Source organism: Capricornis sumatraensis, chromosome 20, assembly GCF_032405125.1.
Source record: "Capricornis sumatraensis isolate serow.1 chromosome 20, serow.2, whole genome shotgun sequence".
Taxonomy (NCBI): Eukaryota; Metazoa; Chordata; class Mammalia; order Artiodactyla; family Bovidae; genus Capricornis; species Capricornis sumatraensis.
In genome coordinates, this window is record NC_091088.1 from 65,604,698 (window position 1) to 65,611,645 (window position 6,948).

A 6,948-nucleotide genomic window follows, 5' to 3' on the forward strand; every position below is an offset into this window, starting at 1 on the left:
CGTTTGCCGTCTGCCTCTATGGAGAGTGAACCCCATGCTCCTATAGCTGTTGCCCTTCAACAGCTGTGGAGAGAGGAACTCCATGCTCCAGGGAATCTGGTGACATGGGTCTTTAGACAATTGGATTTTTTTTAATGTTTTTAGGAACAGACTTTATGGTCTCTATCATTGCATCTCCTCCTATCTAGAGAAGCACTAAATCCCTTTATGGTGACATCATACCCTCATGACTAACAAAAAACGTTTTGTGAAATAAGTCCTTCACGGTACTGAACTTCCCATTCACCAAAACCTTATATATTGCCCTTCCCCACTGCCGCTTTGAAGCAGTCTCTCAGAGCTATCTGAGATGCTGCCTCCTGGGCTACAGTCCTCATTTTGCCCTCATTTTGTTTGGTGCCGTCCTAAAATGTTCTCTCTAAGAAAGCAAAGGTTTTAGAAATTATCACTGGTATTTATGCTCACCAATCTATAAAATGCTAATATAAAAGTCAGTTCTTGGCAGTTAAGGTGTCCTCCAGGTGGAGGCAGCATGGCTCAGGCATTCGTGAACAGCAAGATCCAGTCTGGGAAGTTGGTCGTCTTCATCAAGCCAACCTTCCCCTACTGCAGAAGGACTCAGGAGTTCCTCAGTCAACTGCCCTTCAAACAAGGGCTTTAGGAATTTGTCAATATCACAGCCAACAGTGACACCAAGGAGATTCAAGATTACTTGCAACATGTCACAGGAGCCAGAATGGTACCTCGGGTCTTCATCGGTAAAGAGTGCATAGGTGGATGCATGGAAGCAACCTAGATGTCCATCAGCAGATGAATGGATAAGAAAGCTGTGGTACATATACACAATGGAGTATTACTCAGCCACTAAAAAGAATACATTTAAATCAGTCCTAATGAGGTGGATGAAACTGCAGCCGATTATACAGAGTGAAGTAAGCCAGAAAGAAAAACACCAATCCAGTATACTGACAAATATATATGGAACTTAGAAAGATGGTAACAATAACCCTGTATGCGAGACAGCAAAAGAGACTCAGATGTATAGAACAGTCTTTGGGACTCTGTGGGAGAGGGAGAGGGTGGGATGATTTGGGAGAATGGCATTGAAACATGTATAATATCATATAAGAAATGAATCGCCAGTCCAGGTTCGATGCAGGATACAGGATGCTTGGGGCTGGTGCACTGGGTTGACTCAGAGGTATGGTATGGGGAGGGAGGTGGGAGGTGGGTTCAGGATTGGGAACACGTGTACACCCGTGGCGGACTCATGTTGATGTACGGCAAAAGCAATACAATCAGTTCAGTTCAGTTCAGTCGCTCAGTCATGTCAGACTGTTTGCCACTCCATGAATCACAGCACGCCAGGCCTCCCTGTCCACCACCAACTCCCGGAGTTCACTCAGACTCACGTCCATCGAGTCAGTGATGCCATCCAGCCATCTCATCCTCTGTCGTCCCCTTCCCCTCCTGCCTCCAGCCACCCAACATCAGAGTCTTTTCCAATGAGTCAACTCTTTGCATGAGGTGGCCAAAGTACTGGAGTTTCAGCTTTAGCATCATTCCTTCCAAAGAAATCCCAGGGCTGATCTCCTTCAGAATGGACTGGTTGGATCTCCTTGCAGTCCAAGGGACTCTCAAGAGTCTTCTCCAACACCACAGTTCAAAAGCATCAATTCTTCAGCACTCAGCTTTCTTCACAGACCAACTCTCACATCCATACATGAATGAGCCTCCAATTAAAATAAATAAATTTAAATTAAAAAAAGAAAGAGTGCATAGGTGGATGCACTGATCTAGTAAATATGCATGAGAGAGTGGAACTGTGGACACGGCTAAAGCAAATTGGAGCTCTGCAATAATTACAAAGCAGATCCAGGCTGATATCCCCCTTAAAGACTGGCATTACCAATAATGACAGCAGTTCCTGGAGGATGGACCTGGGGCAACTTTACCCAGTCACAGCAACTGTTTACTGAAAATTCAGAAATACGTGCACCTCAAGAAGGGGAGGGCATTTTGGGAGGTGAAAAACAGCTTCTTTTGACTCAGTATTAAAAATGGACCAACTTGCCAAAAAAAAAAAAAGAGTCAATTCATGGTTGCTCAAGGAAAGTAGGAAGTATGTTTTCAGTAAAGAAGGTATGAGGAATGGAATTGCATTTTGTGAAGGGAAAGGAAGTAAGCCTGACTTACAGGTGGCTTTTTAGGATCAAAGAACAAAGTAATGGGTACAGAAAGTGATAAGGTTTGCGAAAAGTCAACCATGAGAAGTGAGTTTTGTACATGGTTTAAAAGAAGTGTAAAATAAATTTAATTAAGTTTGCCTTTTAAATAAAGTAAAACTTATTTAGCTTTGAATTTCGCTTTTCTGTCTGTTGCAAAATTTGAATTTACCTTTTCTGCCTGTTAAGATGACACCTTTTCTTCAGATGGTGAACTGCCTTTGATAACAGATTAAAGTTTCTTTATCTCTTAAATGATCTGTTCTGAAATCTTTCATTGTTACTTTGGCTATATGAATAGCTCTTGTTTCACAACGATCTATAATCCTATCTGACTGAGTGTTCTAAACCTATTTGATATTTGTTGACAAAACTTCCTAAGTCATGGTAATGAAGAACTTGATTTCTAGCTAACTTTGTGATGCTTCAAAGGGCCCCTGAAAAACCCCAAAGAGAGATATTACACTAATTAGGATCATTTTCTATACAGAATGACATGACAAGTATTGTCAAGTGAGAAATAAGTCTCGGGTTATATTGTATGGTAAATGTTGCTAATATAGATATCGGAGAAACCATATGGTGCTGCTAAGATTCTGATATGCTTGGGTAAAATGTTATCAGGTTTAATTCTAATTACTATTTCAAAATATTGTCATAACGCTAATCAAGTTTTGCAAAAATACTTGCTCTTCAAGAAGACTTACAGAAAGGACTTTTGGATAAATTCCAGGTTCTGAACTGGGTAAGGATTCTAATGGAAAACCTGATGACTTCACAAAGCTTAACAGAGGACTGATGAATATGCTTATAACTTTTATGGTTTGTATCTGAAAAATTACTGGTTTGAATATGTGTTATCCAGGTGTAAGGAAAAAAAACCTTCCTCTAAAACTAATTATGACAGCAATTTGGTAAAATTATATTTTATACACAAACTGAAACATTTCTCTTTTCTATCTAAACCCTTCTGGAATGCAAAAGTAGGAAGTCAAGAAACACCTGAAGTAACAGGCAAATTTGGCCTTGGAGTACAGAATGAAGCAGGGCAAAGGCTAACAGTTCTGCCAAGAGAACGCACTGGTCATAGCAAACACCCTATTCCAACTGCACAAGAGAAGACTCTACACATAGACATCAACAGATGGTCAACACTGAAATCAGATTGATTATATCCTTCGGAGCCAAAGATGGAGAAGCTCTATACAGTCAGCAAAGCAAGACCAGGAGTGGACTGTGGATCAGATTGTGAACTCCTTATTGCCAAATTCAGACTCAAATTGAAGAAAGTAGGGAAAACCACTAGACCATTCAGGTATGACCTAAATCAAATACCTTATGACTATACAGTGAAAGTGAGAAATAGATTTAAGGGACTAGATCTGATTGACAGAGTGCCTGAAGAACTATGGACGGGGGTTCGTGACATTGTACAGGAGACAGAAATCAAGACCATCCCCAAGAAAAAGAAATGCAAAAAAGCAAAATGGCTGTCTGAGGAGGTCTTACAAATAGCTGTGAAAAGAAGAGAAGCAAAAAGCCAAGGAGAAAAGGAAAGATGTAAACATCTGAATGCAGAGTTCCAAAGAATAGCAAGGAGACATAAAAAAGCCTTTCTCAGGGATCAATGCAAAGAAATAGAGGAAAACAATAGAATAGGAAAGACTAGAGATCTCTTCAAGAAAATTAGAGATACCAAGGGAATATTTCATGCAAAGATGGGCTCGATAAAGGACAGAAATGGTATGGACCTAACAGAAGCAGAAGATATTAAGACGAGGTGGCAAGAATACACAGAAGAAGTGTACAAAAAAAGATCTTCAAGACACAGATAATCACGAAGGTGTGATCAATTTCATTCACCTAGAGCCAGACATCCTGGAATGTGAAGTCAAGTGGGCCTTAGGAAGAATTACATTGAACAAACCTAGTGGAGGTGATGGAATTCCAGTTGAGCTATTTGAAATCCTAAAAGATGATGCTGTGAAAGTGCTGCACTCAATATGTCAGCAAATTTGGAAAACTCAGCAGTGGCCACGGGACTGGAAAAAGTCAGTTTTCATTCCAATTCCAAAGAAAGGCAATGCCAAAGAATACTCAAACCACAGCACAATTGTATTCATCTCACACGCTAGTAAAGTAATGCTCAAAATTCTCCAAGCCAGACTTCTGCAATACGTGAACTGTGAACTCCCTGATGTTCAAGCTGGTTTTAGAAAAGGCAGAGCAACCAGAGATCTAATTGTCAACATCCACTGGATCATCAAAAAAGCAAAAGAGTTTCAGAAAAACATCTATTTCTGCTTTATTGACTATGCCAAAGCCTTTGACTGTGTGGATCACAATAAACTGTGGAAAATTCTGAAAGAGATGGGAATACCAGACTACCTGATTTGCCTCTTGAGAAACCTGTATGCAGGTCAGGAAGCAACAGTTAAAACTGGACATGGAACAACAGACTGGTTCCAAATAGGAAAAGGAGTACGTCAAGACTGTGTATTGTCACCTTGCTTTTTTAACTTCTATGCAGAGTACATCATGAGAAACGCTGGACTGGAAGAAGCACAAGGTGGAATCAAGATTGCCTGGAGAAATATCAATAACTTCAGATATGCAGATGACACCACCCTTATGGCAGAAAGTGAAGCACTAAAGAGTCTCTTTAAGTGAAAGACGAGAGTGTGAAAGTTGGCTTAAAGCTCAACATTCAGAAAACTAAGATCATGGCATGCAATCACATTACTTCATGGGGAAACAGTAGAAACTGGAAACAGTGTCAGACTTTATTTTTCTGGGCTCCAAAATCACTGCAGATGGTGATTTCAGCCATGAAATTAAAAGACGCTTGCTCCCTGAAAGGAAAGTTATGACCAAGCTAGACAGAATATTAACCAGCAGAGACATTACTTTGCCAACAAAGGTCTGTCTAGTCAAGGCTATGGTTTTTCCAGTAGTAATGTATGGATGTGAGAGTTGGACTATTAAGAAAGCTGAGCGCCAGTTTTGATGCTTTTAACTGTGGTGTTGGAGAAGACTCTTGAGAGTCCCTTGGACTGCAAGGAGATCCAACCAGTCCATTCTAAAGATCAGTCCTGGGTGTTCTTTGGAAGGACTGATGCTAAAGCTGAAACTCCAGTACTTTGGGAGAAGAATGCACGACCTGAGAAATGAGAAGTCTGTAATGAAAACTTGGAAATATAACAACCAACCAAACAGAACTGAAGAATATAGTAAATGAAATGAAAACAAACAAACAAACAAACCCAGAAACTAAAATGAATCAGAACAGGCTAAATGAGGCAGAAAACACATCAGTGAGTTAGAAGAAAGAATACTGAAAATCACCACTACTGAACAGAATAAAAAAGAATAAAAGGAGGACATTTTAAGAGACCTCTGGGACAAGAAGCCACTAATATTTGCTCTGTAGGAGTCCCAGAAGAAGACAGGAAAGATCTTAGGAGGAGAAAACAGCTGAAACCACTCTAACCCGGGAAAGGAAACATTCACCCAAGTCTAAGAAACACCAAGAGCCCATATCCAAATAAACACTTCATAGTAAGGACAAGCCAAAAATCTGTAATAGATACACAATCAAAATGCACATGAAAATACCCTCAACATCCTGAGACTGTCCACTGTGTCAGGCTCCTTGGAGCAGCCACTTACCAGGTTGAATTCTGCCCAATGCATCAGTCATTCAATAACGCTAATTAGGAACTTCCCCAATGGTTCAGTGGTTAAGAAACTGCCTGTCAATGCAGACAATACAGGTTCCATCCTTGGTCTGAGAAGATCCCACGTGCCACAGGGCAATTAACAGCATGTGCTGCACCTACTGAGTCCATGCTTTAGATCCTGTGAGCTGCAACTATTGAGCCCTCGCATCTAGAGGTTGTGCTGCCCAACAAGAAAAGCCAACACACACAGCAACTAAAGAACCTTTGCATGCAGCAACAAAGACCCAGCACAGCCAAAATAAAAACTAAAATAATTAAGCAAATTAGACCTTTAAGTTTATTTGATGCAATTTTTGCACATTAATGGAAGTTGGTCTAAAATGCACTGCTGTGCTATTTGGATTACAGTCATATGAATGTTCTGGTATAGAATGTAGAGAGAGTAATTTTAGTTACAAATTATGACTATGTAACCCCCAAACTTTACATTGTTTGATTCCATGGTGACCAGAGACTGTTATAGATTTATTTAAACCTGAGAGCCTAATGCTGCCTTCTTAGCTGCCATTACAAAGTACTGAAGTGAGATAAAACTGTGTTGATGGAATAACACAATTCATCCTGGGTTATGACACAAGTGTTTCTATTTTATTCATGGAAACAGGAAATCTTGATACATTCAGAATGTAGTTCTTTGAATACAACAGTACCAAATGGTAATGACAGCTGTTAAATGTGATTCATACACACACAGATATTATCCTGGTTCCAATCAAATTTGATTCTCAAAATAATTGCTCTGTGTCAGGGGACGTTCAACTTTAAGGGATCCAATATGTTATTTTCCTCTTGTGTGTGCCATTTCTCAAGGACTCTCTATTCCTTATCAGTTCCTGGAAAACAGGAACGAGCAGAGCTGCACGCAGTTCTCAGGACTGAGGTCATGAGAAAGGGCATCTGTTTGGACTCCTTTCAGTGACTTCCTTCAGTGACCTTTTACTTAAAGGTAATCTATTCAGCTACGCCCTTCTTACTCAGGATAT

At 40.2% G+C, this 6,948-nt stretch overlaps 1 pseudogene; it reads left to right on the forward strand.

Annotated features, from left to right (window-relative positions):
- Window positions 1-532: 532 nt before the first annotated feature.
- Window positions 533-1,862, forward strand: LOC138096608 (glutaredoxin-1-like; annotated as a pseudogene).
- Window positions 1,863-6,948: the final 5,086 nt, after the last annotated feature.